The 27948-nt window shown below is 39.3% G+C and overlaps 1 protein-coding gene across 13 annotated transcripts in view; it reads left to right on the top strand.

Moving 5' to 3' along the window:
- The first annotated feature begins 14736 nt into the window (after positions 1 to 14736).
- dpr8 (defective proboscis extension response 8) overlaps positions 14737 to 27948 on the top strand; it is a 402477-nt gene continuing 389265 nt past the window's right edge. The window contains exons 1-2 of one of the 13 annotated variants that reach the window (XM_070208161.1): positions 14755 to 15029; positions 15397 to 15577. The gene's annotated coding sequence lies outside the window, so the exon portion shown is untranslated. Of the gene's footprint in view, positions 15657 to 27948 lie in introns of all 13 variants that reach the window. The other 12 variants (XM_070208169.1, XM_070208172.1, XM_070208165.1 and 9 more) reach the window with 12 other exon arrangements.

The raw sequence follows: 27948 nt of genomic DNA, 5'->3' as shown, positions 1-27948 counted from the left end.
GGATTCGACCGGATTCCGTCCCGCTTTCCTGATGGAGGGAAGGGGGCCGCGGTTGCCCGCCGCTCAGTACGAACAGATGACTCCGGGGTCCGCAACTAGTGCGTTCGACCTTAGAAAGAAGGCGGATAGGTTAAAAGAAATCTTTTATATCGTCCACAGCAATCTCCTTGCGCGCGTCGAAGGACCAGAGCAGACACGGCCCCTTTAGGGTCGTCAAATTCATATCCTCCAATATTGTGCGTTTGCTGAAGCCCGGCGAACATAAGAAGCGGGTGGCCAAAATCTCGCAGCTGATGCCATTCCACCGAGAGACGACGGAGGACGTAGGGGAAGACCCAGGGCACGGGGATGCCCAAGAGCAGGCGCCGGGTGAGAGCGACACCCGTCGCCAACATAACTAACGCACTAACGTAGATTAGATTAACCCTAATAGCGTAACAAGAATAGGCATAGTAGGATGTGAGCCGCACTATCAGGATAGGGCATTAAACAAAAAAAAAAAAATATACGTGACGAATAAGTTAACAAATAAGTAGAATTCACAGATGGAACCCGAAATTGTAACGATCTCGTCGGATGAGGACGCCAGCAACGGAGATACCGAGCCCTTCCCTGGGCTCGGAGGTCGTCCGCGTGACCCCCGTCAGGGTCGCGAGTACTACGGGAGAGGAAGGCAAGAGGAAACTCCTCGCCAGTTCCGTCACACCCTCTACTCGCGGCGTACCAACGTCATGGAGCGACTGGACGTGGTGGGCATGCTGATGGCGGTCGAGATCATGACCATGTTCGTGGAGGCGCCGTACGCACGAAATTCGCCACCGTATGCGGAAGAGCCCCCCCGCTTGCATTGTACTCGCCCAGGTCGTCTGGGACGACGACCCCGTTAGCAACCGGCGAGGTGGGCGAGCCCGCGGACGAGGAGGAGCCCCAATCGATCGCATTGGGCAGGAACAGGTCGTCCGCGCAATCCGTGGCGATGGACGAAGAGAAGGCGAGAATCTTTCCGTCGGCGCTAGAGACGGAGTCAGCCCCGATGGAGGCAGCGAGCGACGCCCAGTGGCCCGTACGAAGACGGACCAGACGAACCGCAGCCCGAATCTTACAGGGAAGGGGAGCCCGACGGTTCCAAAGCCCACGCCGGCTTATGAGACGCTGACAGAGGACGAGGGAGGCGAACCGGCCCTTCCGCCGCCGCTTCACCACCCATCGTCTAGAGGCAGACCCCGAGAGCGAGTTCCCCCGAATAACGCTGCGATACTTGCCAAAGGTTCCCGAGGAGGCTAGGGCACCCCGTTCTGGGCCCTCGAAGCGTGGGAGGGCGAGCACAGGGGAAGGCCCCGGCGGGAAACGCCGACGTAGCCGCCACCGTCGGCTCGCGGCCACCCGTCATAAGCGACATCAAAGTGGAAGCCGACGCATTACCAGCCCTGAGATGTCGCCGACGGCCCCGAAGAAGTTTCGTTCGGAGGCCGGAACGGTCGAAGGTCCGCAGCTGCGTGTGCCGCGTTCGCCCCGCGAGCGCCAGGAGGGTCCTTCCCATTCCGGAATGGATAACCGCAGTTGCGGAGCCACCCCTCGGGGAGGACGTCCCGAGCCCTGGTTAACGCCGATTACCGTCTGCCAGATAGTCGTGGAAGAGCCGCGCTGCGAAGACGAGGATGATGCCCGGCCCCACCATTCGAGAGGAATCGGAAGAGGCCTGGTTCGGCTGCGATGACGGTATGCCCCCACTCGTGCCAATTACGCGTGCCGATACGCCCGGCACTAGATCCCACAGGGAGTTAGAGGTCGCATGGTTCTGTCCAGGAAACAAGATGCCGCATACAAAAGCGTCCTTTGCCATTCGCCAGAAAGATATAGGTGAAGCACGGTCTGGGAACGAGGACACGACGACAACGCCCCCGTCACCCGAGCCGAGTGGTGCGACTGAGGGTCGTTCCCCGAGTGGCCCGAAGACCCCAACCGACAGTGAGTTGTGGGAGGACATTGTAGTTCTCTTCGATGGGATTGACGGATGGGACATCAGCTTGGAGTCGGTACTCGATGAGGAGCCTGAGCTCGATGCCGAGACGGACACCCGCGATGTCGACCCTGAGGTCGCGCCAAGGAGCCCCACTTCGACAGGGGTCGTCGAGAGCCCCGTCAGGAAACCCATGCCAGATTCCGCCCCTGTGGGCTGGAGGGCATTTCCCGGCGGAGCACCGCTGTCCTCGAGTATAGTGGACCTCGTTCCAAGCGAGGCACGGTTCCGTCGCTTTCGATGCCGAAGCACACGCTTCCACGTGTCCGATGGAAAGAACGAATATAGCGTGACGCTAAACGCCCGAGCCGACGTAACCGTCACCTGCCCGAAGTAAGGGGGTGGGGGTGTGAGGCGGCTACCATAAGTAGCCCCCCCACAGTTGCGAACTCACGGAAAGGAGCCAGCGTTTGCATTACCAAGGTGATGGCAAGGAGCCATTAACAGTATTATCTGATAATTCCGGTAGTTTATAAGCATCAAATTGAATAGGATAAGGTAATAGATTTGTAAGAGACAAGAAGCCGTCGATATTATAATTAAGTTTAAGTAGCATTAAAAGGCAAGGAGCCGTTAACCGCATAGCCTGTGTATCATTAGGATAAGTACGTAGATATTTGGAAATAGTTTGAATTTAACCGCCGGCCGCCGCTGCAACCGTGCGTTGCTAATCGATAGGTCACCACTGCCATCGAGAGCGCAGCTTCAATTCGGCGGCGAAGAGCGAAAGCTCCGAAGCGAGGCTACGAAAGCTCGTGGCGAAGTCGAGCGGCCCAGGCAAGCGCACGGCTCGCTAGCGAGCGAGCCGGCACTTTTTTGGACAACAATCAGGGTGAGTAGAAGTGTCGAGCAAGGAGCGCGAGTGATAACAAATAAGTGTACAGCGGAGCGCTAGGGCTCCAAAGCAGTGCGGCAGGGCCTTAGTTTAGAAAACTCATAAGGAATAAGTGAATAAAACTAGCAATAAAGTGGAGACAATCAAGTGATGAAGGGAAAATGCTGACTTTATATCCTAGGGCGGTCACCTACATGTGAGAAACATCGGAAATATCCGAGGTTCACCCTAACCTAGAGGGCTAGTGTGGTTGGTGCAAGGCTAAGGCTCAGCAGTGCAGGAGGCGCGAGGCTGTAGCCCGCTGGTGCAGGAGATGCGAGGCCAAGGCCCGCTAGTGTAGTTGGTGCGAGGCCAAGGACCGATGGTGTACCTGGTGCGTATTCCAGTCCCGCTAGTGAAGCTGGTGCGAGGCTGCTGCCCGCCAGTATAGGTAGTACAGGGCTGTGACCTAGTGGAGTAGTTGTTGTAGACATAGAGAGAGAGGTAGGATTTGGTCTGTACGTTAATTTTACTATGCTCCTCATATAAATGCAAAATCCCATTAAGACGGGAAAAATATATTGTATAGCTGCCAAAGGTACGATCGGCCCAAAATTAATTTGTTATATGAAATAACAAGTAAGAGGTTCCAGTCGGGAGCTCCCGACTAGAGGATACCCTGAACCCTCTTTTTCCAACATCAAATGCATAAATATATTCTATTTTAGAAACTATGTGGCAAGTTTGGTGACTCTAACTCTTATTATTTACCAAAATTGCCCAAAAAACAGGACATCGATATCGATATATATTTTTTATCGATTGCTTGGACGGAGTAAGTTATCGATTATCGGAAACAAACTTGATCTGCGCAGGCACTAGGAGCACCTACATCCAAAATTTCAAGTCTAGATCTTATAGGTTCTCAGATCTTTGCGTTCATACATACGGACGGACGAACGGACGAACATGGCTAGATCGACTCGACCATTGATGCTGATCAAGAATATATATACTTTATGGGGTCGGAGATGCTTCCTTCTGCCTGTTACATACATTTGGATTTTGCACAAATACAATCTACCACTATACCCATTTTTAATGGTTTCAGGGTATAAAAAAAATGATTTTGAAGATATCTTGACCAATCTCGGGATTTATTAGTTTTTTATGGTCTTGACATGTATGCAAAATCCTATTATGATCGGACCACTTTTTTATATAGATGCCATGGTATCGTTCGGTCCAAAATTAAGCTGTTATATGAGAAACATATTTGTTTATCAAGTTATTTTCACCATACTCGGCATATATTAGTTATACTATGGTCCTCATATATGTATATGCAAAATTCTATTAGGATGGGACCACTATATAATATAGTTGCCATAGGAACGATCGGTCGAAAATTAAGTGTTGTATGAAATATATTTGTGTTTATCAAGATATCTCGACCAATCTCGGCATTTATTAGTTTTAATATGCTCTTGATGTATGCAAAAACGTATTTTGATCGGACCACTATATCATAGGAACGATCATTCGAAAATTAAGTTGTTGTATGAAAAACATTTGTGTTTATCCACATATCTTGATCAATTTTGGCATTAATAAGTTTTACTTTGCTTTTTATGTATATGCAAAATTCTCATAAGATTAAACCATAATTTAGTTGCACGAAGAAAAATGTTTATCAAGATATTTTGACCAGACTCGGCACTTATTAGTTTTACTATGCTCCCCGTATATATGCAAAATCCGATTAAGATCGGAACACTATATTATATAGCTGCAATAGGAACGATCGGTCGAAAATTAAGTTAATGTATGATACTAAAAAAATTGTTTATCAACGAATATTGACCAAACTCAGGATTTATTAGTTTTAGTCTGCTCCTCAAATATATGCTAAATCCTATTAAGATCGGACCACTATATCATAGCAACGATCAGTCGAAAATAAGGTTGTTGTATGACAAATATTTGTGTGTATCCAGATATGATGATTAAACTCGGCATTGATTAGTTTTGTTTTGCTCTTTATGTATATGCAAAATGCTATTAAGATGGGACTAGATTATATATAGGTGCCATAGAAACGATCGATCAAAAACTAACGTGTTGTATGAAAAACATTTTTGTTTATCAAGATATCTTAGCCAAACTCGTCATTTATTAATTTTACCATGCCTCTCATATATACGCAAACTACTATTATGATTGGAACACTATATCATATAGCTGGCATAGGAACGATCGGTCGATAAATAAGTTGTACGAAGAAAAATGTTGTTTATCAAGATATCTTAACCAAACTCGGCATTTATTAGTTTTACTATGCTCCTCATATATATATAAGTATTTATATAAGATCTGACTACTGTATTATATAACTGTCATAGGAACGATCGTTCGAAAATTAAGCTGTTGTATGAAAAACATTTTTGTTTATCAAGATATCTTGAACAAACTCTGCATGTATTAGTTTAACTATGCTCCTCATATAAATGCAAAATCCTGTTAAGATGGGAAAACTATATTTTAAAGCTGCCATAGGAACGATCGGTCGAAAGTTCAGTTGTATGAAAAAAATTTGATTATCAAGATATCTTGACCAAACTCGGCATTTATTAGTTGTACTATGCTCCTCATATATATGCAAATTCTTATTAAGATCGGACCACTGTATCATATAGGTGGCATAGAAACGATCGAATAAAAATTGCCCAAAAAATAGCATATCGATATCGATTTTTATTGATAGCTTGGAAACGGAGTAAGTTATCGATTATCGGAAACAAATTCGATCTGCGCATGCAGGAGCATCTACATCTAAGATTTCAAGTCTCTGGCTCTTATAGGTTCTGAGATCCTTGCGTTCATACATTTTGATTTCGGTATATATCGGTTACCTAGAAACGAGGCAACTTATCGACATTCGAAAAAAAAAAACTTGTACCACATGGGCACTAGCAGGAGCTATTTTCAAAATTTTAAGTTTACAGGTTCAGGGATCCTTGCATTTATACATACCGGCAGAATGACGGTCAGACAAATATACGGGCATGACCAGATCAACTCGGCTGTTGATGCTGATAAAGAGTATACATATATACTTTATATACTTTTTCCCCGTTGACCCATTTTGAATGGCTTCAGGGTATAAAAAGTAGAGGCATTAGTCGGGAGTTCCAGACTAGCGAATATCACGAAAACTCCAACCCAGCTAGCGGTACGAGCACATAGGAAGGCTATCTTCGGCCTGCCGAAGATTTAATGCCCTTGAAAACCCAACATTTTCATAATGCTTACGATTTGCTAGTATCTAAACAGCAGTGGAAAATAGTTAAGGTCGAGTAGGGTTAAAATACCTTGAAAAACAAAAATCTCATTTTTTACCGACCATTTCTTTAGCAGCTTTATGATATATATAGTACTCCAATGTAAATTAATTTTTTCATTAATGCAAGTAACAAGTAAAATTTATAAATGCCAATCTCGATATCTTGAAAAACAAAAAAGGGTTTTTCATAACATTCAAAATGAAAGTTACTTCAAAGATACTATAAAATAAAAGATACACATTTTCAATGGGTTCAGAGTATAAAAATAAAATCCATTTACAATAGAAAGCAACAACAAATCAGTTGCAAAACAAATAATTAAATTAATTATAAATAAATTATTTATTGAAAAATGTTATAACTTGCTGTAAGCAATGATCGCAAGCACACAAAACATCCTTAGCTGTGGCGTCATATTCGCAACAGAATGTTGCGAAGGGAAAATAGTTATTGTCTCAACTGAATTAGAAAGTTTTAAGGTCCATTATTGCTTATTAATAAAGCTGCCTTATATTTCATACACAATGTAAATTTTAAATAATTAGTTTGACAACTACATAAAAACTATGGCATAATAGCCTACAAAGGTATTGCTTTCAACGAAAAATGTTATACAAATTAAAAAGTTATATGTTTTATTGTTTATTGGGCAACTGTGCCTGTTGAGCGTTCCATAGAAACTTAACTTATGATAACTTGAAGTTATCCCACGCAGTCCATGGTCCGGGGCAGCATCATCGACAGAATGCTGACTTGACGCCTCGTGACCGTTCTTAGCTTGGACACTTGGTGCGCACATGCTGGTGTCAGATTACGTCGATCGCTATGTTTCATCGTTCGCTTCTTTGTAGCGCACATATCCGCTTTTGCGACATTATTTGTGTTAACTCCTCCCTTGGTCAAACGAAGAAAATTTTCAGACGGGGGCGAACAGGACAGATGATGATGTAAAGCAAGGAAACTACGACTAGGGTAGCGCATCTGCTCAATATTGGCCTGGCTAGCACCTTGGCCTTTAGGTCATCTATGTGCTGAAGATTTTTCATGCTCAGTTCTTGAATGGAAGCTAAAGTGAGCCGTTCAAGATGCCAAGTAACATTGACTTCGGCCATGGCGGATAACACTGGTTTTTTCTTCAGTTTTCCATAGTTGTTGGTTTACAACGCATTGTTCAAGTAGACCTTGTCCTCAAATATTAGCAGGTAGGACCCGGAGACTTGTTGGTCAATTCCGTTACTATCTACGACGTTTATGGTTGTGTAACCGAGTCCAAATAGCCCGGTTGAGTGTTGCATTGCGCGACAGTTTCAGATACAAGTTGTTAAGCACAGGTTGGCATCTGCGTCCTTTTGCAGAAAGTAGTGCCCACTGTTGGATCACACTCGCTGACAACGAGTCTTCGTAAAACACTCAGCGACCGTGTTGCCTTCTTCGTAATTAAAAATTAGGCTATCGTGCTGGACTGATTGAACTTGCATTTTTTTGCAAGAGAACTGTCGAGACCAGATCGACCGCTATAACCTCTTCTTGAAGTTATGGAGCATATCGGTGTCAATTTATTTCCAAGTTATTTGTTCATTTTTAACCAAACGTTGTCGCCAACCTGTTATTCTCTGTTACTTCTATCCGAATTTTTTTGCCTTAACTTCTCTTCCTGACCTTAACCTTTTGTCCTTGAAATGTGTTTAAAATTCTATTGGGGCTGCATGGATGACTTCAATGTTTTTAATGTTTATGACCGAGTGTATTGTTCTATTGTATTCTATAGTTGAGACTACAATAAGGTCTATGGTTTCGTGTAATTTCTGCGAGAGTGCTATGAAATCTTTCGACTTGCTCATTTGAGGTGCTGTGCAAAGGAAGTGCATTGGAAATTTGAATTTCGAATTTGTTTTGCAATGGATCTAATGGTTTCAGAGTTGAGTGACTTTTCGTTGTCATAATAGATAGTCCTTATTTTTGGAAATATTTTTGTTAATTGAAGTATCGGTGCTTTGCTCTTGAATCATAGTTTGGACTATGGCAACCTTAGAAAATTTATCGATCTATGTCAGAAAATTTTGTTTGTCCGTAGATAAAACATCTATATGGATAATTTAACCGGTATATGACGGAATAGATGTTTTACCTACGACCTGTCTTTTTGGGTGGCGGCTGTATTTCGCCATGGAGCAAGTTTTGCAATTTGCAGCTATTTCTGATGCTAAACTGCCTCATCTTGGGGAATAAGTAGTCGCGAAGTACTTGTTTCATATTTGTTAAAGGTCTTGCGATCGTAGCAAATCCCTTTATGAAACATCTTGAGTAACTTGATAATCCCAAAAATGATCTGAGATAAAACAATGTAGAAGGGGCTGAAAATCTTTTATGGCCTGCGCCTTTTCAGGTGAAGTAGTGATACTGCCACGCTTTTTTAAAAAAAACTTTGATTTTTCTTGAGACACTCTCATGCCTGCTTCATAAATTGTTTTAAGGACTTCGTCAATGTCTGTGTAGAATATATTGTTATTGTCGTCGACGTAAACATAACAAGTTTTTCCTATTTGTTCCCGTAAACATCATCAATTGCTCGTTGAAATATGCTGATGGTGTTTTTAAGACCTAAAGGAAGTCTGCAAAATTCATACTTTCCATTGTTTACTGAAAAATCTGTCTTTTCTCGGTCTTTCTTCGCCAGTTCGATTTGGTGGCAACCTGATTTTAAATCCAGAGTCGTGATGTACTGGATTTTCCTAATGTTTGACAGTATTGTTGAAATAGAAGGTATAGGTTATTTGTCGTAAATAGTCTGCTGGTTAAGCTTTCGAAAATCTTTTAAAAGTGTTCTTTTCTTGTGTCCCAACTTTTCGAAACCTTTTTTTGTCGACAACCCATATTGGATTATTGTAAGAGTATTTGTACAGTCGAATTATGCCATTAGCTAAAAGTTGTTTAACCTTTGCATTGACAAAATCTGCAACGCCCATTGGGCTTACCCAAAAGCTTTGGAAAGACGGGCTCTCCATTAGCTCGTATGGTAGCTATCGTGCTAATGTTATAAAGCTCGTTTGGGTCCACGAAGGCCTTTGACCTTAGTTTGATCATTTTAATAAATTCTTACTTTACGAAATACGGTACGTCCGCGTCTTCGATGTTTATAAGCTTCACATTTTGACACTTTTTAAACAAATTAGGTTCCAAAACGTGTTCGTGTTCGATTATGTTTTGTGTTAAGTCAATTTTCGCGTTGACTTGTTTTAGTAGATCGAGCCCAATGATACCGTCGAAATCATTTAGCTGTGCAAGATGAAAAAATAGGACTTAAAAAGATGTATCAGAAATTTTTGTACGATTTTTGTACGCCCATGGATTGATTTAACGAGAAACGGGTTCTCGACTGGTACGAAGTGTGTCAGCCCTGTCAATGGTTCTAGTAGTTTTTAGAAGCTCCCGTGTCTATTAATAATCTAATTGTTTGACCTGATACTTTACGAGTGATGTACAGTAGCAGGGACTTTCCCTTAAAAAATGACAAGATTCTGCATCGGACAAGTCTTCGTTCACCGCTGCAGCCTCAGACTATGCCTTGGTCTCATAATTTTGATCATAATGTCGCTCTTGAGTTGTGTAGTCAACCTTCTGGTGACTTCGCTTGGACTGGTCTTGTGAACCCTGGGTTTCTCTTTGAACTGTTTGTCTAGAGCGCGACGAAGAGTCTACTTTTGTAGTCTTTGGGTTCTAATTCTCTACAAGCTATTTGATTATTTATTGTTGCCTGGTTTCTACTACCCTGACTCTTAGTGTAATGGGAACTTTAACCCTGATAACCCTGGTTGTTGTCTTTCTGTTGACCGTTGTGCTAATTTCTCTGAGGGCTACCTAACGACCTGTGGACCGCTTGAGTTACCTTGCCGCCACCCGTGGCACAATTAGCTGCGAACATACCATTGTCATATCATTACGAACATGTCATTGCTTACTTCTGCGTCTTGGGCCAACGCCAGGGCGGATGGCAGATCTCGCGGTTGAGCGGGACACACTGCTTGCTTGAGAAACGTTTTAAGCCCAGATACAAAAGTATGCAGCGCGTTGTCTCAGAACTTTGCGTTGTGGACTGTTGCGGCTGCTACATCGTGGGTCATTATTGTTTTATTTTCAGTAGCGTAAGTTTTTTTTTCTATTCGTCGTATTATTCAAGCAAAAGCAGGTCGCCTTGCCTCATTGTGTCCAACTGTTGTTGGATAACAAGAATCGGAGTTTTTTCTGCGTAAGTAACATCTAAGCGGGCAATAATTGCGATCAAATTGCACACCGTGTTAAATGACACTAGTGTTGCGCCTGCAGGGCCTCAAATTTGGTTGTGAATAATTCCAACCGCTTGTTAATGTCAGAAGCTATCATCATAAGGCTTACAAATTTCGTATGCTGCAATTGCAGCCTGTCGCCAAGAGACATAATTTTCTTGGTTGCCAAGAATCAAATTGACGTATAGACTTTAAGACATCTAAGGGTTTATACCCCCTATAATTTTGGCTGGTTCGTCCACTAATATGTCAGGTGCATTTTGTATTATCTCGCAATGCGTTTGTTCTTTTAATGCTCTTAATTTTTCTTCAACGTTTTTCCATTGATACAGTTGTGCACCGTTTACGACACACTATTGATTGAATAAGCTGTTTGTTTTTTATACCCTGAACCCATTAAAAATGAGTATAAGGGTATATTGTATTTGCGCAAAATCCAAATGTATGTAACAGGTAGAAGAAGCATCTCCGACCCAATAAAGAATATATATTCTTGATCAGCATTAATTGCCGAGTCGATCTAGCCATGCCCGTCTGTCTGTCCGTCCGTCCGTCCGTCCGTATGTATGTATGAACGCAAGGATCTCAGAAGCTATATGAGCTAGAGACTTAAAATCTTAGATGTAGGTGCTCCTAGTGCCTGCGCAGATCAAGCAATCGATAAAAATCGATATCGCTATCCTGCTTTTTGGGCAATTTCGGTAAATAATAAGAGCTAGAGTCACCAAACTTGACATATAGCTTCTAAAATGCATTTGATGTTGGAAGAAGAGGGTTCAGGGTATCCCCTAGTCGGGAGCTCCCGACTGGAACCTCTTACTAGTTTTTTTTTGTTTGATGTGTTTTGTCGCAGTGTTAGTTTGCGACTTGAAATATATTGTTTTAAAAACTATTTTTTTAATTTGTGGTTTTATTTTCGCAGCAGTTTCACACACGTTTTTACTTGGACTGGATTTTTATAAAGTGCGGCGTTCGACTTTGTTGGGCGCCAATTAACAAGTCGGAGTTATATGTTTTATTATTGTGTGTGCCTGTGCCTGTTGATCGTTCCATAGAAACTTAACTTATGATAACTTAAAGCTATCCCACGCAGTCCACGGTCCGGGAAAGCGACATCGGCAGAATGCTGACTTGACGCCTCGTGACCGTTCTTAGCTTGGACACTTGGTGCGCGCATGCTGGTGTCAGATTACGTCGATGACTATGTTGCATCGTTCGCTACTTTGTAGCGCACATATTCGCTTTTGGGACACTCTGCGAATCATTTCGTTAACTTACATAAAAAATGTATGTATGTATGTTATGTCAAATAAATCAATTATTTTTGTAGGTTTTTCTTAAGACTTTTCGACTTTACAAATGGAGGATAATTAAAACAAAATATGTATCTTTACCCTTGTATTTGAATAAATTCTTTATTAAGGTGTCGTCATTGAAATCGCTGAATGGTTAAACTAGTAGATTTAACACGAACAAGTAAAATGTTCTAGTCGGGAGCTCCCGGCTAGGGAATACCCTGAACCTTCTTATTGCAGCACCAAATAAATTTTAAAACAAAAGTTCCCTTGGCAGGGCTCGAACTCGCAACTGACCGCATTACTTGCTGTCGACTCTACTAAACAGCCACACCAGCAATAAAAAAACAAAAAAAAAAAAATACTTTCCTCGGTAGTCCTCGGAACTTAAATAGCATTACAGAAAAAAGTCTCAATTACCATGCTGTTAGATTGCGAAGCAGACGCGCATGAATGTGTGTGTTTACATGTATATTCTTAGTTTTGCTAGCTGCCCCATCCAATTGCGCAGTTGCATATAACTTTGGTTTTTTCTAAGCCGATCTTTATGAAATTTTCTACAGTATATCTTATTTTACCATAGAATATTTGTGTATTCTGAAAAAGTCAATTGCATTTAAATTTTGGCTTAAATTGGTTGGCAATAAAAGTTGGGTTATTAACTTGATTTATAGCTGTAGGGTGGTAGCGGAGGCGTGGCGATAGGTATAAACTGAAAGATACTTGACAAATATATATTTGGTGACTCTAGCTCTTATTATTTACCCAATTCGCTCAAAAAACAGGATGCAGATATTGATTTTTATCGATTGCTTGGAAACGGAGTAAGTTATTGGTTATCAGAAACAAACTCGATCTGCGTGGCACTAGGAGCACCTACATATAAAATTTCAGTCTCTAGCTTAATCGGTTCGGAGTTCCTTGCGTTCACACATACGGACGGACGGACGGACGGACGGACGGACGGACATGGCTCGATCGACTCAGCTATTGATGCTGATGCTGATCAAGAATATATATACTTTATGGGGTTAGAGATGCTTCCTTTTGCCTGTTACATACATTTGCATTTTGCACAAATACAATATACCCTTATACCCATTTTAAATGGGTAGACTTCAAGCAGAGGTAGACTGTTTAATGGTCAGCCCAGAGGACCCGGAACGTTTAATTGGCTTGTCAATGCAAGGGAGGTGATTTCGCCTGTCATTAACTTAGAAATAAATATTACACCAGATACAATTCTGACACTAGGACCTACTTTCGAAATATTAAAACTCTATCTTTTAAAGGTTTTGAATGATTGAAGTTTTCATATACTATGAGTGTTATTCATAAATTCATCGATCGGACAGGACGATTTTATCACAATAAAGTGCCTATACTAGGGTGTAAAATTGATGTCTTAAATTTTTCAATGCATAATCTTTATATATAAAACTGTTTGTCCTGGCTGACTGATTGGTGATTAACGCACAGGCCATATCGTTAGACCTTGGAAGTTGAAATTTGCTCTGCAGTAATGTACGCAAGTACGGAAAAATTCAAGAAAAACGTGTGTGTGAAAATTTTACCATCTGTTCGGCATCAAACTTATTTTTTAAACAAATTGTGTTAAATTATATTTGAGGGATGTTAAACACTTTTCGAAAAAGCCATTCCTCGATGGTGGAAATGGGGGTAAAAGATTTTGTGGGTAAACTTTCGCGTTTAAACTTATGTTCAACGACCTATATGAAAAATCATTTGAGACGTATTTAACATTTTTCGCCGACTGAAGGATCCTTGTTAAATGTGTGATTCTACGATTTTTCTGCTGAGGTTTTAAGTTTTTTCCGGTTTGCTTCAAAATAAATTTTCAGAGCTCTAGATTAGAACTTAACAAATACGCTTTTAAGCAATATGGGAAATTTCACCCGCAACTGAGCCAATCCGGCAGAAAAAATTAAGTTAGCTTTTTGGTTTATTATCGGTTTCAAACTCATTTCATAAGATTTTTATCAGAGCTTAACTGACACGCCCTCGCAAATTTCACGACTATTGTATAGAAAATGCGCGTCTACCGACGGAAGTTTTTTATTCGGCTTCAAGACTCTAACCACAAGACTAACAAGGGCGGAAATCTCTAATTCCAACATTTGGTTCCTTATTCGATGCACCTTAAACATATTTTTTAATAGAAAAGGGGTTCAAGGTATAACGGGTAGATTTCAATTTTCCACGGGCATGTTCTGAGTGGAAGGAATAATCTAAAATATTTACCATGATCCACGGGCAAGGCCGGACAATATCCGCTAGTATATATATATATATATATATATATATATATATATATATATATATATACTAGCGGATATTTATAATATATCCTTATAATCTTTTGGTTGTGTGTAATTTATTGCATTGCTGTCGATAGCCTAATTCCTTAAACTTGCAGCAATGCAGCATTACAAAAAATAAATCCGAGGTATACCAAGGACCTCATTATCGGTGCCTGTGCGAATCTGTCGTGCACAACAACGACCTCTTTAAGCACTTATTGTCCCTGTACACGCAGTCGTCAAATGAAGCAGGGGCATCAAGGGGTAGCAAGAACTAAATACCTCCCACACAAGTGTTGGCGATAAGGTGAAAAACAATATTAAAATAACTAGTGTATAAATATAAATATTATTTCCCATAAGAGTAGCGATAATACTTTTTTGAGTTATTTTATACTTCATTTTGGCTTGCAATCTGCACTCGTTATGTATCTACTGTACATATTGTTAAGTCCACTAAATGTTTGAGTTGATATGCTGCCCAGTCAGATAATCCCAGTAGTATGCTTTTACTTTTTACGCTTACGAAAGTGATATGCGGTTACTCGCGTACTTTCCCGTTTTCTTTGGAATACTATGTTTTGAGCATCTCTAATATAATGACATCCACATGGTTTTTTCGACGCCTGCGCTGTTTGCTTAAACACCACACTTTCTAACCCGAGCAGGGAATTGCCGATTTTACGACTTGACAAATTTGGGTGTCTGTGTATGAACTTCTTACTTGAACATGTGGAACCTAGAATAGTGTACACATTTGCACACAACCATATCAGTACGTACACACGTACGCATCAAGTTCTCTTCGCTGATTTTCGTCGCTACTCTTGTTTCGATTCAGTTTTATAAAGGACGTGCTACGCGATGTGTCAAAAGTATTTTTTTTATCGTCGGTCTAACTTCCTGCTGAACGCCTTGTTGCACGCTTTAAGTAAATCGTGAACAGTGAACGGTAAACCACACTTTCTTGTTACCATCGACCATTGCCGATACCTCGTCGGCAACCGTGTTATTGGCATTATTGGCCTAATGAATGTTATATATTGTATTTTTTTTTGTTGCTGCTTTTCAAAATAAGTGATAAATAAATAAAGAGAATGTGCTGAACATCCAAAAAATGGTTTCCAAGTTTTGCAAACGAAGCGAACGTTGTGGGTACCTTGTAATAATTTTCTGTTAGCATAAGTTCCACATGTGTGTGTAATCATGCTTGGTTGGAGAGGAGTGGGGCTTATATCCACTGCTACTGATAATTGTTGGTGCAAAATAAAATAACACTTAAGTGGTACAAGCTGGCTATAAAAATTATCATATTTCAGTGACAGACGCGCTAATATTGGATAGTAACATTTTAAGTTCCTGCATTGGATATTCAACAAATTTTATTTGAATGTTAATAATACTTAAAAATGAAAATACAATCTGATGCGAATACAACATTGAGGATACAACATTGACACATTATATAACATAAGGCATTGAACAACTTTACTTTCGTTAGTAAGCTATGGAAGACATATACGTTACAAAATGAAATAGTTAATATTCTGAAAAGCTGCTTACACATGCACATGCCACAGTAAGATTCATATACACATACACATGTATATGTCCATGTCCAAGTACATTAACATATACAGATACATATACATATATATATATATGTATATGTATATACATATACATACATATATATATGCATATGTATATACATATACCTATATATATACATATGCATATGCATATTCATTTACATATGCATACACATTCACATACACATACACATGCACATATACATATACATATACATAAACACATACATATACAAATACATATACATATACATATACATATACATATACATATACATATACATATACATATACATATACATATACATATACATATACATATACATATACATAGACATATACATATACCTATACATATACATATACACATACATATACATATACATATACATATACATATACATATACATATACATATACATATACATATACATATACATATACATATACATATACATATACATATACATATACATATACATAAACATATACATATCCCATAGGAAGTCTATGGCTTCTGCTGAAAGTTTTTAAGTAATCCGTTGTTTAGAGAGAGCAAGAATTTCAGCTTGGTTATCCGTATAGATTTTATAGGACGTGTAGAGGACAGTTTTAGGTACTGAACAAAAATTAGAACACACAAGTTCTTCTACACATAGGCTTTTCAATCTGAAAGCTCTTTTATATTATATCTTATAGGCTAAGTGCGCATCACTTGTGCAATTATGTTCTCTGGCCATAATCATTTTCTCAATTTAAATTGAGTAGGTTGAGCTTTATTTAGGGCTTAATCGACAGCTTTTGCTCAAAGCGCGGCGTACCATCATTTTATCTAATCGCTGGTATTCGCGCTCTTTGATAATGTCGTGAGTAAGCTTTGGTGCTGGATCATATAATGATGCAGTTATTCGAATTGAAAAGGCGTCCACTAATATGCTTACACGAAGAGGACAGCGATGGTATCAATGTGCTCTTTCCAGCTTTGAGAGGAATTAACTGGAAGCAATATGCGTCGCTTAGCAAAGTGGCTCGAGTTCAGACGACGTATAACTTGTGTACTGGCCACGAGAAAACTACAGTCTACATCTAAAGTTGGTTTATTATTGCTATACATCATTTTCCTAACCTCCATTGTGTAGAAGTGTTTTGGCTGGATAGAAAATGTCTGCTTATCCCCCATAGTAGTGCATCAAATTTAATAAGTTGTGGTTCCATAGGGTAAGCTGTGAAGAAATGAGCTTTTTATCGATTGCAAGTGCATCGGGTACAACGACCGGTAGTCTTCCGGTTGGTGGTGAACAGACTTAATTCGAACAAGAGTTACAGAAGCCGGCGGGTGTGCTGGAAAATTCCTCCGGAAATCCCAGTCCGGGTAAAGATCGCTCCCCATCTTTAACCTCACCAAGAAAATAAATAAGTAAGAGGTTCTAGTCGGGAGCTCCCGACTAGGGCATACCCTGGACCCTCTTATTCCAACACCAAATAAATTAATAAAAAAAAGGTCCCTTGGCAGGGCTCGAACTCGCAACTGACCGTATTACTTGCTGTCCACTCTACTCAACAGCCACACAAGCAAAAAATAAAAAAAAAATAATACTTTCTCCGGTAGGCTTCGAACTCGCGACAGACCGCACCACCTGCTATGCCTCTACTCAGCAGGCACACCAACAATTAAGTTCTTATGATAAAAAAAGGAACTTAAATAACATTACAAAAAAAAGATGCAATTACCATGCTGTTAGAATGCGAAGCAGACGCGCATGAATGTGTGTGTGTACATGTATACAGAAATTCTTAAAGCTGCTGCCCCATTCAATTGCGCAGTTGCATATAACTTTGGCTTTTCTTAACCGATCTTTATGAAATTTTCTACAGTATATCTTATTGTACCATAGAATATAATATATATAAGTTTATTTTTCTGCTTGTTCTGTTCAAGCATTATTGTAGCTCTTTTATATGCTAACTATAACCTATATTTTGATTCCTTAACGTAATCATCTATATTATATAGAGGCTTATACTATTCATTACCTATTAAATAGCTTGTTAGTATTAGCTTTCTTACTAAAAATTAATTCAAAGGGACATAGTAATGCATTGTCGATGGTGTTGTATTAAAACAATTTACAAAGTATTGAAACCAAACACCCCAGTCAGTTTTATCATCTGATATATAAGAACGAATGAATTCGTTCCTAACGTCTGGTGTTGATGTGCCGTAGAAGTTATGTTTTTAATATCAAGGTACATACATAAATATACTATAACTGAATTGTTATATTCTGTATCCATGTCCGTAATTAACGTCTTCATTGGATCGTATTTCAGAATAAAATCTTCGAATATAGCTGTAGCTACAACCTGCACCTTTGTTTGGAATAGGTATTGCAACAAGATATTTTGTTAAGTCACATATCAGTGCAACTGCATATTCATTGATTTTGGTAGTGGACCGATCGTGTCTACTAAGTATTTGTCTATCGGAAGCCTCGATTGGGGCTTCCGTGGTTGTTAAAGGAGTTTTTGTGTGTGTTGTCACTTTTGACTTTGGCATTTTTGACATTTTTGTATATACTCAGTAATATATCGGGTCATAACCTTCAAAAATATTTTCTTTTGAGGTTTTTGTAATGTCTGTGTGACCTTATATTAGATCATTATGAAATGTAGACAGTATAACTTCTTTTTATACCCTCAACCAATTGAAAATGGGTAAAAAGGGTATATTGTATTTGTGCAAAATGCAAATGTATGTAACAGGCAAAAGGAAGCATCTCCAACCCCAAAAAGTATATATATTCTTGATCAGCATCAGCATCAATAGCCGAGTCGATCTAGCCATGTCCGTCTGTCTGTTCGTTCGTCCGTCCGTATGTATGAACGCAAGGATATCCGAACCGATAAGAGCTAGAGACTTGAAATTTTAGAAGTAGTGCCTGCACAGATCGAGTTTGTTTCCGATAATCGATAACTTACTCCGTTTCCAAGGAATCGATACATAAATCGATAACGATGTCCTGTTTTTCGGGCAATTTTGGTAAATAATAAGAGCTAGAGTCACCAAACTTGTCATATAACTTCTAAAATAAAATATATATATGCATTTTATGTTGGAAGAAGAGGGTTCAGGGTATCCCCTAGTTGGGAGCTCCCGACTAGAACCTCCTACTTTTTTTTTTTTGAATAGGAGTCAGATCAACAAATTATAACCAAAGCAAAACTTCTTCGGCTGAAGTATTATGAAGTCACGTATTTTGGCAGGTTCTACATCTAAAGAAACATAATCACTAGAAATAAAGTTTGCTTGCAGCGGAAGGCGAACAACCCGAGTGGTCGTATAAAAACTTACAAAAGGTGCAACTCAATCAACATACTTGACCCCCAATTAATCATAGCCTTGAATTAGAGTTATGCAGATTTTATCCTCAGATTCGACCCATCACAGGACGACCCACCCTCTTTGGTGTTATACAAATTCACTTACTGCACCCAAGAGTTTCATGTTGATAAAACGCGGTTGAAACTTCTTGAGAAATTTTGAGAGTGTAGTCACACTACCAAACGATATATACAGTTATGACCCAAAGCAATTACATGTATAATCCCTGTATATCCGTTGGCTGCGAACCAGCTCACTTCGGTGAAATTTATAAAAATATTTTTTTAATAAATACTAATAAAAAAGGCAAAAGCAGCAAAACCACGCACCGAATTATGATTAGGCCGAAAAGTGATAAGATATCGTTATATCAAAAATCGTATGCCGCCTTAATTCTGCCAACGCATATACTATTCTCACTGTAAAAGAGAATGCATCAAAAATTTAATGAAGTGGCGGGATAAAAAATTCGACCGAACGTTCCTATGGCAGCTGTATGATATAGTGGTCCGATCTTAATAGGATTTTGCATATATATGAGGAGCATAGTAAAACTAATAAATTGCGAGTTTGGTCAGGATATCTTGATAAACGAAATGTTTTTTCATACAAGAACTTAATTTTCGACCGATCGTTCCTATGGCAGCTATATTATATAGTTTTCCCATCTTAATAGGATTTTGCATACATATAAAGAGCAAAGTAAAACTAATAAATGCCGAGTTTGGTCAAGATATCTTTATAAACACAAAAATATTTTTCATACAACTACATTTTCAACGGATCGTTCCTATGGCAGCTATATGATATAGTGGTCCAATCCAGCTGGTTTTGACATATGTATTACGTGCTCCTCGAAAACTAGCATTAAATGCATATGCACAATAAGGAAGCAATATGCTGCTAGATCGAATAAATTTAAGCGCAAACGATGATATCAACCAGTTAAAGCCTTGCTGGATAGCTGGCGACAGAAAATATTCAACTTCGCAATTTGCTAAGGCCTTTGCGCGTCATGAAATAAACGCCATCGGCGTTGCTGCCAGCTGTGATCAAATAAGGGACATGATTGACAACAATCAGGCAAAGACAGCAGGAACTGACAATGCACTCGACACGTGTAACCGTAAAGTGGCTGCGTTTAACGACTTAACACGGCTCGTTCGGCGTAAGCTACATTCTGAGCCAACAGGTGTCCACGCTGCTGGATGATACTAAACATTTGCTGGATCAAATCATGGGCAAAAACTTGGAAATACCCTGTCAGGCGGAGCCATCACGTCAGACGCAGACACACGGTTGTCGTAAACGCAAGCCAATCATCGCCACAGAGACGACTACGATGTGTTTAGCCAAGCGCGCTAGAATTAGGGATCCCCAGCTGTTGGACGAGCAAAATATTGACTACTATAGGAACATGTTATCGGAATCGCATCTGTGGAATACAGAAACAGAAAATCTTGAGATTGAGCAGACCATTGAAGTGGCACGCACATGCTCAGCCCAGCATGTGATTAGCTTCACACATGAACGGACTATGACGGAGCTCGGCGAGGATATACTGTGGAACGATGCCTTCGGTGAATGAAATCCAGTGGATGTTACTGCTCTTGAAGAGTTTCTTCCATTTAGAAATTCCTTAAAGCGCAAATCGACTGATTCAATGCCAACTGGTGTTTTGTGCTACAAAATGTCCAGATTAGCAACAAGCTTGGATCTGCCAAATATTAATGGGAATACGCAAGCACTCGATCTATATCAAGAGATTGAGCCCCTTGCCCCACTGCCGCCGGTATCGCCGCTTCCACCATCAATTGTCGCTCCGGCGCCAAAGCCAAAATTAAAGCGCAGGTTCCAAATGATAGTTAAATGCATTAAGCTATCGCGCGAGGTGCTCTTACGCGATAGGGAACTTCTATTTAACAAACTGGAAAGTTCAAAACAGGTTAAACCTCAGATTATGAAGCATAGTAATAAAAGTGAAACATTGCTGAACACCTTTAGGTAAGATCACCTTTTTCCAGAACGTTTAAAAAAAGATTTACAGCTGAGCAGCGAACAAATCGAGTTGGACTGTGAATATACAATACGCGCTATTTTTGGTGAGGATTATAGTGATGATCTGGTCGGTGAGATCTTGTCGGCAATTCCAGTAAGGCCTCAACCGACAAACCCTTTAGAAGAGGCCAATGCTAGAGTTAGCTGAAAACCAATCACCTCATGTACTCGAGCTGCAACAATGCAGCAATAGCAATAATAACAACACATCCGAGCACATAAAAAGTAATGAGGAACAGAATTTTGCTCTTTCACGTGACGGATTTATAAAGCTCTCCGCAAAGCCGAAATCTGTTGAAATCGACGCCATTACGTTGGGCGAAGAATCTGTCAGACTTATCAAAAATGTTGAAACATTTGAACAGCTAAATTAATTAAAACTCATTTTTTTGGGCGAAGCATCTAATTCAAGCTTCGGGCAGTTCAATTAAATAATACTCTTATATATTGTTTTTTTTTTTTTTTTTTATATATATATATATATATAAACTCGTTCCTTGTTATCGTTATCATAACTATAATTCATTAACACTTTTGTAATTCTCTAAATCGTTCTTTGTTATCTTTTGTCTTAAACTTCTGTACTTAATCCCAGGACAACCAAAATATATGAAACAGGGACTTCTGCAAAGATTAATTAAAACAGCTTTAAAACTGAGAGACTAGTTCGTATAGAAACAGACAGACGGACATGCCTATATCGACTCGGCTGTCGATGCCGATCAAGAATATATATTCTTTATGGGGTCGGAGATATCTTCTTCTATACGTTACACATCTCACGACAAAATTATAATACCCTCTGCGAGGGTATACAAAATTAAGCTCCTTTAACATAGGAAGCATAAACAAATCAGCTACAAGACAACAGCAGTGCGCAATAAACCCAATTTTTTTCTCGTCGTCTGTTTTGATCGGTGAAAAGTTGGTGCAAGATGTCGAGAAAAACACGAGAAAACACAGTGCAAAGAAAAGGGACAGGTAATGCCACTGTGTTTGTTGCTGGTTTCTCTATCGTTCCTATAAGGCAGCGCGCAGAAATAACAACAACTCAATGTGGGTACTAAATTGTTGTTGCAGAGCCGAGTCTCGGCGCAACTAGGTAGAAAATTTGAATGTCAGCAGGCTATGGCATTCAAATCAAAGGGACATGCGCACCGCGTGTTAACATGAGAAATTCTGACGTCACAATTTATCGAACTTTATTTCTTGTATTGACGAGTACATATTCCAATCTTTATTATGTTCATTTAAATAATTTATGAATATGTTCCTTAATAGTAAATGATTGATTGACATATGTAATCATTTTAAATACGAAATGATCGCACGCAAAAAGCTTTAGGCTGCGACGTCACAAAGACAATCTAAACATTAAGATGAGTAATAGCCTCTGTCCACTGAACACATTTCTGACACATTTCAGAAAATGTCTCATTTTTGACATATGTGTGAAATGCGCCCTGTGCGTTTCCCCATTAGAAAACACATTTCACACATCTTTCAAAAATGTCACATTTTTGAAGAATGTGTAAATTCGTCCCGAACATTTCGTGTTTTTTGCGATGATTAATCGAGATTTCTATCGATGTTGTGCAAAATGGTAAGGTATCATAAATAGCTAATATATCAACGAAGGCAAGCGGCGACTTTAAATAAGAAATTTAAAATTTGAGTAATCCCACAGATTTTAGAATTCAAACATGGCGAAATCTCGAAAAGAGTACCTAAAATTAAGCCGCTACTTCGAGAGCGCAATTTTTGAGTTTTGGAAGAAAAACTTTAAGGCGCCTATGTAAAACAAAAAACTCGATCAGCTTTTTTTTTAAAGCGATACTTTTGCCTTTTACATGTTACCGACAACCGGTGGAACACCAATATGTGAAATTTGAAAAAAAGACATTTCTTAAACCAGTGGACAGAGGCTATAACGCCCATACATTTGCATACGACGCAAAAATTCTAGAATGGCTTCCTAAACTGGCTTTTACGATATCGCACGACATGGCAGCCAACTGCTGTTCATTTAGATGAACGAATGCCGAAGTCGCGGGTTGCTGATTCTGACACGAGCAGGGAAATTAGTCGACAGCCTTTCTTCAGCAAAGCTGGTTGATGCTTCTTTGCGTCGCTTCGCTTAAGCAGTACATTGAATGAAAAAGTTTTGAACTTACGATCAACGCAAAGCACTTTTGCTTTATCCATAAAATGCATGCTTTGTTAAAATGATATATTACCACTAACCATACAATGTATAGACATACCAAATGTCACTTTTAATCGAAACAAGAAAAATCGAAACGAGGCGACCCCAATGGTACCTGCGACCATTTTAGTGTGCCCAGACAGAGAAAGACTGCTGAGAGTGGCAGCCGAACGCCGGCCTCAAAAGCCGAACGTTCAATATGAAGCCGCATCTCGCTCAGCGCACAACGTCGCGGCTGATGCGTTTTCTTAATAAATGTATGTATGCCATTTTTAAAACCTTACAGCCCAAAAACATATGTGTGTATGCATGTGCCTCGCTCATTGCTTTGCGCACTTGCGTCCATCTCTTTCTCCCTCCCCGAGATCTACAAACATTCCTATGTTTGTGTTGTGTGGATGTGCGCACTAGTAGATCGCGGCGTTTGTCGCGAGCCAGAGGTTATTTCTTCAATAGTGTCCTTTTGTACCTGTGACAGCGATAGGCACTCACATTTAAATGCTCTATCATGTATTTCTTCGTCCAGTCAGGCATGATGAGATGAATTTGATCTAATTTTATTTAATACACAATTAATTGACCTAAATGAAATATTTAAATTTATTTTCTATTTACTGTAGGGACCTATTTTGCTTAAAATACAAAGATATCTAAGTCGTATTTCTGCAAGGGTAATTCATCTTCGGTTTGTCGAAGAATTTAAAAAAAGTCCAAAAATTGATGCACACTCTTTCAAGTAAGCAGTTGTGTGAAATTATTAAAGGATTTGGCCTGTTCATGTGCAATTTGCCACGCTTGTAGGGGTAAGGGTACCTGATAGCTGGCATGTGTGCATGATAACTTTTTGGGTCGGCCAACCACGCACACTAACACTCTTTTCTATATGGATGGAAGCATTGATGCATTTGTGTGCGTGTTGGTTGCCTGCCTGGCTATCCGATGCAAATTTGAGGTCTTGCAGCCGCAAAGGCACAAATGTATAAAAAGGCAATGAAAATGGTATGGATCCAGACGCATGCTATACATTCTGATCGTTATTTGCCTGTCGTAAAACCCTTTAACCTAAGATTATAATAATGCCAATAAAAGATTAACTGCATTTAACGATAGCGAGCTAAAATGCAAGAATTTCGCATCGACGTGGCAAACCCTTTCTCTATTTCATATTAGCCGTGCCTACAAAAGGGTAGAAATGCCTCAGCATTTGGGAAAAATTGAATTTTTGAGCAGTTTTGCTTGTCGGACAAATACACACACACACACATTGAAACGATCCCTAAACATAGAGAGAGAGCATTGAGAGCTGAGAGTAAGTGCGAGCGAGATAAAAGTTAACAGCGTTGCCGCTCTATCGCACAAATCATATGGAAGAGAGTGCGCCAAGCACTTTCCTGTAGAAAATAGATCATATGTAGATCTTACTCCCTTACTCGCGAGTTTGGACCAGATGCCTCCGATACTTTTTGTGACAACGTTGTTTGTATGTGATGTCCACTCTATATGTTGTTTGGTTAGTGATATTACTCTAGAAACTAACGATAATTTGTACAGGAAAATTTAAGAATTAAATCATTTTTACACAAGGCGCTTTTTGTGCAATAACTATGTTAAGAAAACAAATAGCACACTAAGATTGATTTCACTTTTGTTTTTGGACAGTATGCGCGATATGCGGTATGCAGTATGCTCGCAAAAAACACGAAATGTTCGGGACGAATTTACACATTCTTCAAAAATGTGACATTTTTGAAAGATGTGTGAAATGTGTTTTCTTATGGGGAAACGCACAGGGCGCATTTCACACATACAGTATGTCAATAAAGTGTTTTTACTAACAAAAAAAAACTAATTTTTTGGGTTTAGTTGAAAATAAATGTACCTAAAAGTGAGAATTTTTTTTCAATTCTAATTTATTTCGATTCTATATTTTTCCTAGAACTTAATGGCAAAAAGAATTGTTAAATAACATTACCCAAACATTTTATAAAATTAAAAAACTAAAAACATTCAAATTTTATGCTGTCAATAAAGTGTTTTTACACGAAACTTTATTACTAAATAACAATGTTAAAAAAACAGGAATATTTTTTTTTAATACTTTGTGTGGCTGCCATTAGCGTCACATACAGCCTGCAATCGCCGTTTCATTGAAACAATAAGGTTTTGTATGTATGTTTCTGGAATCTTCTGCCATTCTTCCAGTACAGCAGCTTTTAAATCAGTTTTTGATTTTGGACTCCGCTTTGCGACTTTTTTTTTCAAATATGACCACACATTTTCTATTGGATTCATATCTGGACTTTGTGGTGGAGTGTCTAACACCTTTCCACAGTTGTACAACAGCCAAACTCTTACCATATGAGCTTTATGCTTCGGGTCATTGTCCTGGTAAAATTTAAAAATTGGCTTATTGTCCTCATAGAATCCAAATTTCTGTGCACTACTGACGAGATGTGTCTGTAAAATGCTCAGATATTGTCTAGCATCCATGGTATTCTCAATGAAGGTCAAATCTCCTACACCCTTGCTCGAAATACACCCCCACACCATCACTGATAGTTTTCCGAATTTAACGGTTGGAATAATATTGCGGTTTTCCAACGCTGTTAGTGGCTTTCTCCAGACTCTGGATGGCCCATCGTTGTAGAATAGCATCATCTTGCTTTCGTCACAGAATATGACGTTACTCCAAAAATCGTTCGAACTATTTACATGGACTTGAGCGAACGATAGCCGCTTCAAAATATTCGCCGCCGATAGTAGAGGTTTTTTCCTGGCAACTCGTGATGTGTAGTCATTGGAATTCAGTAATTTTCGGACAGTTTCATGTAACACATCAACACCACTTTCTTCCTTGAACTCCTGAGCAATATCCCTAAGCGAAATTTGTGGATTTTTCTCAATTTTTCTCAGAATTTTTCGCTTATCTCTGTCAGAAATTTTGCAGGGTCGACCACATACTGGCTTTGCCTCTAGCCTATCTTCCTTATTGGCTCTGTTTAATATGTTGTATATCGTTGCTTTTGATAAATTAAACATATCAGCCAGTTCCGAGACTTGACGTCCCATCTGATGGTTATAATACACCAGCTGAGCGACTTCAAAAGTTGTTCTTTTTCCTGGCATTTTATTTTTCATAAAATTAAAGCAAAACGTTATAAATTGCAATAGAAAATGACAAGAAAAGTCGAAGACACAAGAGAAGCCAAAACGCATGGGCCCAAATCTAACGGGATCACCCAAAAGAGAACGGCAAAACAATTTACCGTAGCTGTAAAAACACTTTATTGACAGCATAAAATGTGAATGTTTTTAGTTTTTTAATTTTATAAAATGTTTGGGTAATGTTATTTAACAATTCTTTTTGCCATTAAGTTCTAGGAGAAATATAGAATCGAAATAAATTATAATTGAAAAAAAATTCTCACTTTTAGGTACATTTATTTTCAACTAAACCCAAAAAATTAGTTTTTTTTTGTTAGTAAAAACACTTTATTGACATACTGTATGTCAAAAATGAGACATTTTCTGACACAGTGCGAAGAAAAGGGACAGGTAATGCCACTGTGTTTGTTGCTGGTTTCTCTATCGTTCCTATAAGGCAGCGCGCAGAAATAACAACAACTCAATGTGGGTACTAAATTGTTGTTGCAGAGCCGAGTCTCGGCGCAACTAGGTAGAAAATTTGAATGTCAGCAGGCTATGGCATTCAAATCAAAGGGACATGCGCACCGCGTATTAACATGAGAAATTCTGACGTCACAATTTATCGAACTTTATTTCTTGTATTGACGAGTACATATTCCAATCTTTATTATGTTCATTTAAATAATTTATGAATATGTTCCTTAATAGTAAATGATTGATTGACATATGTAATCATTTTAAATACGAAATGATCGCACGCAAAAAGCTTTAGGCTGCGACGTCACAAAGACAATCTAAACATTAAGATGAGTAATAGCCTCTGTCCACTAAACACATTTCTGACACATTTCAGAAAATGTCTCATTTTTGACATATGTGTGAAATGCGCCCTGTGCGTTTCCCCATAAGAAAACACATTTCACACATCTTTCAAAAATGTCACATTTTTGAAGAATGTGTAAATTCGTCCCGAACATTTCGTGTTTTTTGCGAGCATACTACATACCGCATATCGCGCATACTGTCCAAAAACAAAAGTGAAATCAATCTTAGTGTGCTATTTGTTTTCTTAACATAGTTATTGCACAAAAAGCGCCTTGTGTAAAAATGATTTAATTCTTAAATTTTCCTGTACAAATTATCGTTAGTTTCTAGAGTAATATCACTAACCAAACAACATATAGAGTGGACATCACATACAAACAACGTTGTCACAAAAAGTATCGGAGGCATCTGGTCCAAACTCGCGAGTAAGGGAGTAAGATCTACATATGATCTATTTTCTACAGGAAAGTGCTTGGCGCACTCTCTTCCATATGATTTGTGCGATAGAGCGGCAACGCTGTTAACTTTTATCTCGCTCGCACTTACTCTCAGCTCTCAATGCTCTCTCTCTATGTTTAGGGATCGTTTCAATGTGTGTGTGTGTGTATTTGTCCGACAAGCAAAACTGCTCAAAAATTCAATTTTTCCCAAATGCTGAGGC

Source organism: Drosophila virilis, chromosome X, assembly GCF_030788295.1.
Source record: "Drosophila virilis strain 15010-1051.87 chromosome X, Dvir_AGI_RSII-ME, whole genome shotgun sequence".
Lineage (NCBI taxonomy): Eukaryota > Metazoa > Arthropoda > Insecta > Diptera > Drosophilidae > Drosophila > Drosophila virilis.
The sequence above is the reverse complement of the archived record's forward strand: the minus strand, read 5'-3'. Positions and strand labels throughout refer to the sequence as shown.